Raw genomic sequence first — 11411 nt, 5'->3', positions numbered from 1 at the left:
CATTAGGGTAAAAGGAATGGATAAACTTCGACTCAAATGCTCACTTGTACTTACTCATCAAATCACACACAACGATATGTTTTATAACACCAAGTTACTGGTGTGTTTACATATGTCAATGTGTAACTGACTTGTAAACTACAACTCATACGTCTTGGTTTCAAGAATATAAGATATTATCATCTCACAATCACTCTTGACAAAATACATGAAGTGATTCAGGGGAGCGTGGATTTAATCCGATACTCGAATATTATTCCAGGAGTACTCATGAACACTACAACAAACTTGTGCTATGTCTAACACCTTAGACAATCCTATAGACCCATTCATGATAGTCTTGCCTCAATACCTACTTCCAAAGTATGATCGACTGTGGATGGTTTTAATAACCTAGTTATTAGTTATTCGGGAAGTCAAAACATGCAAAGTGAAACACAAGAATAATACTAATCCTATATGGCCTCAAAACTTTTGAGTGTAAATAAGACACCTTTTATCTAATCACCATATTGATTACTCATTATTTATTGTATAATGTTTCGAATAATCAACTTAATACTTGAATTAAAAAAATAGTTATGCCATGCTCCAAGCATGCACACTATGTTTGCCTATGGTCCTTTCTTTGTGAAATAGATCAATTGAAAGCATTTCAATGACACTCATTTCACAATTCAAAATCCTTATCGTAAATGTAAGAATACCGAATTCTTGCCATTTGCTATAATCTGTTAGATTTTAAACTTATATGCAATGATCCTCTTGTAATGACTATGCACAAAAGTCACAGAGACTTGGCAACAGACATTACAAAGTATTCCAATGGAGATCAATTCCATGGAAACGAAGTCTCACATTCAAAGTACATCCCTTTGAATATCCTTCTTGCATTAAGTTTTCTAATCCTATACAGATTTAAAGAATAACTTCCACTTATGGAAACATTTCCATATTCCCATTTTGACTATCATTTCTAAACAAGAGTTACCTCTTCTCAAAGTATGTCAATATGGTCCTTCCAAAATTCAAAATATACTTCTAACTGTCCATAAGCAACCAATCTTTGGTAAACCTCAGATTATCCTCGAGAATTGCTTAACCACTTTAGCCATATCCGATTCTATTCCTTTTTCCCTCTTAATGCCCTAGGCATTTGGAAAAATTAGAACACGAGAATATTATAGCATATGCAATCGATCCTATACCCGAAGCATATGGGACACGATTCATAATGTCTTACATAAAGACATGATACTCGATCATTCTTTTGCTATGATATTTCTATTTGCCATGTTCTCACAATTCAAACTATGAAGAGGGATGTCGTAATCATAATCGAATTTGAGAACGCAATTAACATTTCCATATATATATAATTTCCTTATGTTGAACCATTCCAACATAGTATTCATATATATCCTTGACTAAATTTGATTAAAATCTCAATCTAAGCTTTTAGATTTGAAATGAAGTATAAATTCCTCTACCTTAATTATAGCAAAACAACTTTTCAAACCCTGCAACTTTGTGAATTGAAACTTTTGTTTTCTATAATTAACATTGCTAAATTGCAACACTTAGCGTAATAATTGTGCTCCCACTAGCATAATAATTACATTCTTATTAGCATAACACTTATGCTCCCACTAGCTTTGACATGTACTCAGAAATTAACTGGACTTCTAGAAATCAATACTTATTGAATTTCTTACCAAAGTTCAGATTTCTGATACGAAATGCTTAATAAAACTTTATCTAGGCCTCTCAAGCTCATACACCTTCCCTTAGATAGCTCACATGTGTGTCTAAAATTTTTTAGAACTTACAACAATAAGTCCCAAATGTTTAAACCTTTGCCATTTCTCACAATTCAGACTATGAAGAGGGATGTCGTAATCATAATCGAATTTGAGAATGCAAATATCACAATTGCTATCTCCTTAAAATCTACTCATTGAAAGCATTTCCTCACAATCATTTTCATGAATTGGAGAGAAACCTTATGACACTTAGATTTTTATGGTGTATGTGCTCCTATCCATGTGAATTTGTCATAACCATAATCACAAGAGAAGGTTAGTGACAAATCCAAACTCATATGGACTAAAATTGTTCAATCTTAATTTCTTGCCACATGGCAGCACAAGGGCCTACCATTGCTTCCTAGGTTGTTATGCAAACAATTGAGAACTCATAGAACTCACATGCATAGTCAACTTCAACTGGAATGGTCACATAAACGAGAATATGTGAACACGATAGGTTACAAACCTCAGGTCGTGTGGTAGTGATTAACAACAGGTTTACTCTTGATTAGTTCTTGAACCTTTTTCAAGATCTTTAAGACTCCCACTGACCTCTTGACATATAAGATTCACTTTGTCAAGAAACATTACTTGACAAACAAATATTCAAGAGTTAGTGCGGTTATCAAGAAAAACACTTTACAAAATCGGTCTTAGTTGGTGTTTGCTTTATCCAAAACATCACAACTTACCAATTTCAAATGTACAAGAGTAAGAACCATTTTACTCTACATTTGATAAGTTTTATAAAACTTTCTTAAGATTATGTCACTCAAGGCACAATCTTGGAGTATGACTCTAAGACTTGTTTTGGAACGAAGTATGACTCATCTTCTCGACTTAACCATTTCAACAATTCAGATTCATATTCTTAGCCATACAAATGCACTAAGATATCCTTAGAGTATCAATTGGGATATGGTTTTTCATAATCATTAAGATGATCATAAAACACGATACTAAAGTACTCTCCCATCTTTTCAGATTGGAGAAACTTTTATCTTTCTGCCTAATTTGATTCTTCTCATTTGTTCTGCCTTACATTGAAACTTTTACAATGTTTCATAATTACACTAAATCTTGTAAGCATAACCATATTTACTAAACTTGAGTAAATCATGACGAATAGTCTTATCGATCTTTGTGGTGGACCATGACCAGCGCACAACCAAATGCAGTCGATCCTTAGCCCTTCACTTGACTCACATATACATGTGATCAAGGAATTAGTCTTAATTTCCCAAAGATGAAGTTCTCATTAATCATGCAATACAAGTTGTATGATTCCAAGTTTCTATCCAACTGAAACTTGGGTGATGAGAATCTTTCCTTATTCGGTAAATTTTGACACGACCACAAACGAAAGAATCAAATCCATTTTGCTAACAATAGAAACATCAATTTTCACAAATGCCATTGCAAGGAGATATAAAATAAAATAATAAAAACAAAATTTTATTTTTTATAAAATGCGGAAAAACTTTTCCTTACAATTTAATTACAAATGAAAACTATGTTATTACAAATTTCTAAGCAATCTATCATAACTCCTAAGCAACAACTCAAGAATCCGATCTTCGAACCATGTGATTGCAATCCACCTCTTTGCGATCAGATTCAACATGCTCTTACTTTTAAGCTTCCTTCCTTTTGCTTGATCCTACAAAACATCAAAATTCAAACTTGTCACATCATGTATTAAGAATCAACAATTAGGAACTTAATAGAGTTAGATGGTGGACTTACTTGAAGCAGAACCATACAATATGACTAAAGTTCTCAGGTAGTCAGGGCAGCTTCGCTTCCAATGTCCCCTTCCTTGGCAACAGAAACATACAGGCTCATTTGGTATGGCACTTGGAACAATCTCAGAACTGGCCTTTCTCTTATGATAAAAACTTTTGACCATGGCCGATTCCTTTCCTTTAGGAGAAGGAGTCATTTTTGGGATGTCCATGTCATTGCCCATGTCAGCTTGAGAGGCAGATCTTCCAATCAAATTTGCTTGACCATTGCACCAAATCATTGCTGATTCAGCAGCAATTAGCAAATAGGTAAGATCAATTAGGGTCATGTCGTGATTTGTCACATAGTAGTCTTTAACGAACTCTCTATATGACTCGGGAAGTGACTGAAGAACCCAGTCAACAGCTAACTTCCTTGGGAAAATGACACCCAACATTCTTAGCCAGTCAATATGCAGCTTCATGTCCAAGCCATGAGCACATATAGACTTTCCATCTGTGTGTTTACTAGCCAATAGGGTTTGAGTGATCTTGAACTTTTCAAGTCTTCGAGCTTGTGGGTCCGGGAGAATAATTGGAGGAGGTGGAGGAAGTGAAGTATGATTTCCAGTCCCATTAATGCACGATAAAGGGATTAATCTTTCACCTTGATCGCCGTGGGATATCATCTTCATTAGGAAAGCCTGTTCAAATTTGGGAAGACCATAGCTGTCTGAAATAGACATCTACAAGGGAGAAATTCAAGTCATTTGATTTAAGTCCTTAATATAACACCCAAAATGAAATATTAAGGCTAGGACCCAACACAATATATTACAATTCGGAAGAGGGATGTCGTAATCTAATTTTAAGTATTTGAAGGTAGGTAAATGACGATTTACCAATTTCCACCATGAAAAACGAAATTGAACATTAGGTTTTAAAGGAATTGAAATTCCTAGATCCTTTGAGATTCATTGAACTTTTCAATGACATGTTTAAATGTCGATTGTGCCCTTCAAGTTTGTAACTGGGATGCCAAGGATCACAAACAAGGTGTGAATAACCATACAAATTAGCTTGGTACACCCAATGTTACAAATCACCTAATCAATGCGTCGGTTAACCACACACGCTCCATTGATCTATGATTAACATCAAGTTACCCTTTGCCACACATTGTCAGTCCCAGATTAGTGTGCCGGTTAACCACACACGCTCCACTAACGACTTAACAAGGTGTAAAGTCCAATTTCATGGGTTAGCACCAAATTCACATTTTTCCTAAGTAACTAATATTGGGAATTTATAAGTGTTTAGTTAGTTAGTATTTCATTATACTTTTAATGAGAATTTAAAAGTCTTGTCAAACCCGTTTGGCTAACGACCCTCAACCAGTCAAGGAAGCGGTGGGTGAGAGTGGACACCCATTAAACTGCCGTTTTATAGGCAGTAACCTTATACCCCCCCACCCCCTTATAGACCGGCTTCGTGAATGAGGCCTACTAACGGTAAGACTGACTTGTCTTATATATATATATATATATATATATATATATATATATATATAATTATTAAACTTATAATAATATAATAGTATAAGGGTTGAATTTTAAACTTTAAAATTCTAGGGTTTGGAATTAAATGTTTCAAAGTGAGACTTTACATTTATAGATTCCAAAACTTGAGGGCAAGTTTCGAAACTATTCAAAAATCTTGGTTTCCATAACTTATGAGTTAATGTGGTTTTGTGAAAAGACTTTAGAAATTCCATAACTTGAGGACAAGTTATGGAGTTCATAAAAAACATTTATGTAAAAGACTCTTCATGTTCCATAACTTGAGGACAAGTTATGGAAGACTTTAAAACATTTAAGATCAATTTTTCCAAACAAAAATAACATATAATTTTCATGATCTAAGTTAACTCATAAGTCAAGACAATTCATATCAACAATTTACAAGAAAATTAGTTTATCATTTAAAATCACAAGTCTCTTAAACTTTTGACAATTATCTTTTCATTGGATGAGAATCATCATTACCATATCAACAAAATCAAATTTTATGAATTAAAACATTTTGTGGTAATGATTCTAATCCAAAACAGGCCAAAAAACTCAAAAATTTGCTGTCTGGACATGCAACTCGTCGAGCCCATCTATGGACTCGACGAGTTCATGCCTAAACTCATCCTACTCGTCAAGTTCAAGCATGGACTCATCGAGTAGGGCTGTCAGACAGTTTTTCAGCTGTGAAAAATAACACATTTGCATCAAATATAATAGAAAATAACTCATGGCTCTGATACCACTGTTGGGTTTTGTATATTACAACATCCTATGGTGCACATACAACTCTAAATGCTTTGGATCTATGTTTTCTCTAATTATACATGCAATATTGTTTCCAAAGCATTAAGCCTACAAATAGCATACAATTAACATAAACATCATAGAAATGAGTTATAGAATTACCTCTTTGTTGTAGCTTGTAGTTTTGGCCTTTAAGAACTTAGTGCCCCAAGTGTGACACCTCAAATGGTTCACAACACACCTTGGACAAATGATGACTTTTGAGAGAATATTCTTACACCAAAATCGGCTCAATGATCTACAAGAACACTAGTGTGTCATGGATGCTAAGGGGCTTCTTATATAGTGTGGGAAGATTAGGGTTACATCCATGCAAACCCTAATGCCCATGACCTTTCATATTACTTAGGATCCATAGGTTAAAACTCGATGGACTATCCATGGACTACCATATTGGTTTAGCCCATCCTAAATAAGCATTGGCCAACACTATAAGAATCATTGATTTACTTAATCAGTCCCCGTACATTTAATTAGTATCTTTTGATCACTAAATTAATTCAAAATTAATTCTTGATCAATACTAATTAAACCATATGATTTCATATTAATATATTAGAAGTTATAATATATTATGGGCTTAGACACCTAATCCAACACTTAAGTCCATTCCTCCAGCCCCTTACCACCTTTTGATGGCCAGAAGAAACCCTAATCAGTCTAAACCCTTGTTCTTGTGTGTTTGTGAGGCTAAAAGGAGTGTTTTGGTGCATTTGTGCATGAAGTTTGAAGACTCGGGAGCTTGGATCAAGGAGAAGCTTGTAGATCCAGTACCCACTCGATTTTGGCTTCCATTTGAAGGTAACAAGTTGTCACCTTGATCATCCTAGTGTTAGATCTTCTTATTCATGGGTTTAGGGTCATCCTTAGCACATTTGTGGGTCATTTCGGGTATTGGGCATGATATAAAGTTGTAACTTCGAATCTGGACTCCTCTAAGTCCTTGTAGTCATGAAGTTATTGAGTTTATCAACCTTGGGCTCTTCTCTTTGGCTTAAACCTCATCCTAGACTTGGTTTTGGTGTTTTAAGCCTTTAAGACCTTGCATGCACGTAAAGTTTGCAAACTTTATGTGGTAACTATGTCTTAGGAAGCTAGATCTACAATTTGGAGCGTTGGAATAGCTTAAAACGTATGAATGAGAAATGGACTGAAGGGACTCGATGTGTTGCATGGCCAACTCGACGAGTCAGATGAAGATTGGTCGTTTTTGGTTCTGCATGGACTCGGCGAGTCGGTGAGATGACTCGACGAGTTAGTTAGGGTTTTCCCGACATTTGGACACCACATGGACTCGACGAGTTGTTTGGAAACTCGGCGAGTCGACTAGGGTTTTTCACGACTTCTTGGGTTCTGAAGGAACTCGACGAGTCAATTAGATACACTCAACGAGTTGGGTCAACATAGACTGTTGACTTTAACTGTGACATCCCGGAATTTAGGTCACAGACTGTGAAAGGTCAAGTTCACAGTAAATCTTTTTGTAATTTTATTCATTGAGTTTTAGTTCATATAATATAAAATAAATGATTTATTTCAACTATTATAAGATACCAGATGATATCTTACTTATGAATATATAATATGGCAAAGAAATCTAACAGCTCAAACTGCAACCTTAGGAATGCGTCTGAAAAACTGAAATTTCGCATTAAGCATTTGTGAGAAAAACAAACACTCTAGTCTTGTAGTACGTATTTCCCTGCTTCCGAAAATATAAAGAACGTCCAAAATGGAGTTCGTATGCAAAATATACGATCGTTTTAAGAATAAAAAAAAACCAGTATAATACTGATTTTCTTAAAATCGCTAAAACTGTTTCTAAACGTTGAGGGACTTGCACACCTCAAATAGAGATTCCGAAAGCATTTTTGGACTCAGGCTATAGCATAATATTTAATTTGATATTTGAAATATTTTAGGTAAAAGTAATTATAGAAGTTGACAAATCAAACGTTTTTCAGGATTTGAATCACGAAACAATAAAGTATTTATTTCGACATGATTTCTATTATTAGTTATGTATTCCAGAATAATATATATACATCCAAATCCGGTTGATGTGGAATAGCCTAGTACTTATAAAATCGTGAACGACTAGATATATGTACGTATATACAAGTATGAGATATGTTTCATGGTCAAATACAAATCGTATTTACAACTAGAGTTTTGATAAAATATACAATATGAGACAATCATGCAATTCATATATGTTATATAATTAAAATTATATAACAACACTGAATATATAAATATTTATATAAATCATATATCATTTTTCCAAATACGTATGCTAGTGTATATAACTAGTAAAAATAAATCAATACTCATCCAAATACACGAATAATTGGGGTATTACAAAGCTTCTAAAAGCCAAATCAAACAAATACACACATGTCACATTTCATAATGAAACAAATACATAATACTAAAATGAATTTACTCTTAAATTAACTATTTTACTCTTAAATTTACAGCCAAATAAGGATGAAACTTGTACACTACTCAACTAACGTACTCAACTATTGTACAACTTGCTTCTAACTTTCAACTTATACAAAATCATACGCCAAGGGTCTGTTTCTTTTGTTGTCCTTCAATTGCTGTCAAGACTCATCCAAGAGGGCAACAACCCTCTTTCGATATTTCTTCTTTCCCACGGGTTTTACAGTAACACTCTAAAGGTTTTGTTGCTGTTCTTCTTCTCCTTCATTTCCCTGTCAAATGAACCAACCAAACACACCATCGATATCTATCCAAACAAAAGCAAACCATAGCAAACAAACACCCCGAGATTATTGTAATCTGTCTTCTTCCCCTGCAATCAGAACCATCCTAAAACATCCACTTAGGTTTTACCCACTACTGTGAATCAATGAAAGAAAAAGAGAAGAAGCAAACCTGTTATGATCAGTGGAAGGGAGGAACCGAAGGTCGGCTATTCCCTCCATCCCTCCTTCCCGTCGAGTTAACCATCCAAACACCCCTGAAGACCATTGATGTTGCCGCTTCACCTATCCCATTCGATCCAACTGTTTCCCCTCTCTCATTCTCGCAACAGGAGAGGAACGCTGACAGTAGGAGGCTGCCACCGCTAGCAAACCATTGCCATCACCGAGCTTCTTCAACCCAACCTCCCCTCTTCCTTCTATTTTTGATGGCAGACTGATCCAATCACCGCCAAACCACCGCCATGGCCAGTTGATGCAACCCACGATCATAAAAGGCCCCTGTCGGCACAGTTCACTGGAGAAGAAGAAGCAGTGACCACCACCATTTTCCTTCCTGCCTTTACTTATTCGAATCTCAAACAGCTTCCAGTCGCCTTTTCCTTGCTTCTCCATCAACCTCAGGTCGACTCCAAGGTTCCCGGTACAAAACCCGCTTAGAACACGATCTTCTCGACACGCCCGACCCTCCTCCGTCTGCTACATGTGCCAATATATTTTGTTTATGCATACAAATTACCTTTTTATATGAAAAACCTAGTTTATAAAAACATTATTATTTAATAATTTACTATATTGTTACCAATAAACTAGATTATATTTTCGTATACGTATTACGATTATTTTATTGTGAAATAACCATTTCACACAATAAATACTACACGATACAAGGTTTTATGATTCTTATATTATAACAAGTACGTTATGAAACTGTGTAGTATTTCAATGGTTCAAGATATTACTATACATGTATATTTATATGTTTATATGCATAAAGTTTATACATGTACATATGTTCATTAATTTGAAACATTCATTTTTAGTCTTATATGATATGCATACTACCAGTTTAAAGTATTTCAAAGTTTCAAGACTTCTATAAATGAATACTTTTATGCATGGCTTTACACACATATACAAGTTCGTTATGTTGAAATACATATCTCTATAAAAGCGAGTAATTTATACTTTTATAAATACGTCAACCATACTCGGCTTTTACAAATGCTATACTTCAAAATTCATTATGCCCGATATTTAACTATAATTAAGTTAGGGCTGAGAGTTATTCACAAACTTTTCGTTAATGGTTTTTGAGTGAGACGCTACTATTCATTAGCTGAGTTTAATCACTTAGCCTGCCGCACACTGCTATAATCGTTAATCTTCGGAGCGAGGTACATATGTATAGATCTATATGGGGTCGACAACCCCACCTGCGGTTGCTAGCTACAACCATCGACTGATCAATCGTAGCAGGTGATATGTGTCTACGATCGTTACTATGACGTCCAATGAAGCGTTGTAGGGGGGGGGGGTACTTTTCCTCCATAGCTCGATTATAGAACTCACTAAAAACATTAACACGAATTTCTCTCTCTCTCTCTTATTACAACCATAGGTTTGGTTGCCTTCAAGTATATTTTTTTTAAGTATGAAAATTACTTATACAAAGCATTCATTTTGACTTTTAAGAAGTCATTACAAGTACATTTTTAAGTACGGAAATTACTTATACAAAGCATTCATTTTGACTTTTAAGAAGTCATTACAAGTACATTTTTAAGTACGAAAATTACTTATACAGAGCATTCATTTTGACTTTTAAGAAGTCATTACAAGTACATTTTAAGTATGAAAATTACTTATACAAAGCATTCATTTTGACTTTTAAGAAGTCATTACAAGTACATTTTTAAGTACGGAAATTACTTATACAAAGCATTCATTTTGACTTTTAAAGAAGTCATTACAAGTACATTTTAAGTATGAAAATTACTTATACAAAGCATTCATTTTGACTTTCAAGGAGTTATTACAAGTACATGTTAAAAGCATGAATTTATTCATATCAAAATACATTCTTGGCTTTTAAAGACTCTTTGCAAATACTGTTTTTAACTATCGTTATACATACAAAGATAATACTTTCAGACTTATTAAAATAGTACTGCGTTAGCAGAAAACCTGTGACACTCACCAACCTTTGTGTTGACTTTTAAAACTACATGTATTCTCAGGAAAACACTAAACAGACATTCAAGACAGATTGGATTACAGGTGACCAAGTTTATTTGTTGTTGTATCATATGCCTACCTGTTAAGGCAATTCATGTATTATTATTATTTGTAAAACCTTGTATTCAAATATCAAGATGGAACATGAATGCTATTTTGTTTATTGTTGTACTTGTGCTGTATATTCAATTTGCCTATGATCCATGAACTTAGTCGCACAGCCCGGCGTGTTCCGCCGCCTCGGCCGGGGGTGTGACATTAACCTTTGACTTTGACTTTGACCAAGGGTTGACCTGTTTGACTTCTGGGGGTATTTTAGTAGTTTGGAAATTTATGGAAGTGGATTATTTGTGGATGTAGGTGTGTGAGTTTGGAGCCGTACTTGGGAAGTTTGACACTTATCATCCCGAGCTATTTGTGAGGTGAGTTTTCTTCATTATACTCAAGGGTCTAAGGCATGATGGCCGACCCTTTGGATTGTTATCCTCTATTGTTACTGGTATGATCTGTTAGATCGGTATTCTAGTAGATAGG

The 11411-nt window shown here is 34.7% G+C and overlaps 1 long non-coding RNA gene across 2 annotated transcripts; it reads right to left on the bottom strand.

Annotated features, from left to right (window-relative positions):
- Positions 1 to 8288: 8288 nt before the first annotated feature.
- On the bottom strand, positions 8289 to 9327 carry LOC145126119 (uncharacterized). 2 transcript variants are annotated; one of them, XR_013716343.1, is made up of 2 exons: positions 8812 to 9327; positions 8289 to 8745 (listed from the first exon to the last, which is right to left on the bottom strand). It is a non-coding gene; the product is annotated as an uncharacterized LOC145126119 (long non-coding RNA). The 2 variants fall into 2 exon arrangements; XR_013716342.1 differs by having other exon boundaries at positions 8289 to 8728.
- Between the last annotated feature and the right edge of the window lie 2084 nt (positions 9328 to 11411).

This window comes from Lactuca virosa, chromosome 7 (assembly GCF_052849685.1).
Source record: "Lactuca virosa cultivar CGN04683 chromosome 7, Lactuca_virosa_CGN04683_v6, whole genome shotgun sequence".
In the NCBI taxonomy this organism is placed as follows: domain Eukaryota; kingdom Viridiplantae; phylum Streptophyta; class Magnoliopsida; order Asterales; family Asteraceae; genus Lactuca; species Lactuca virosa.
Note: the sequence above shows the minus strand (reverse complement) of the source record. Positions and strands in the feature narration are given on the sequence as shown.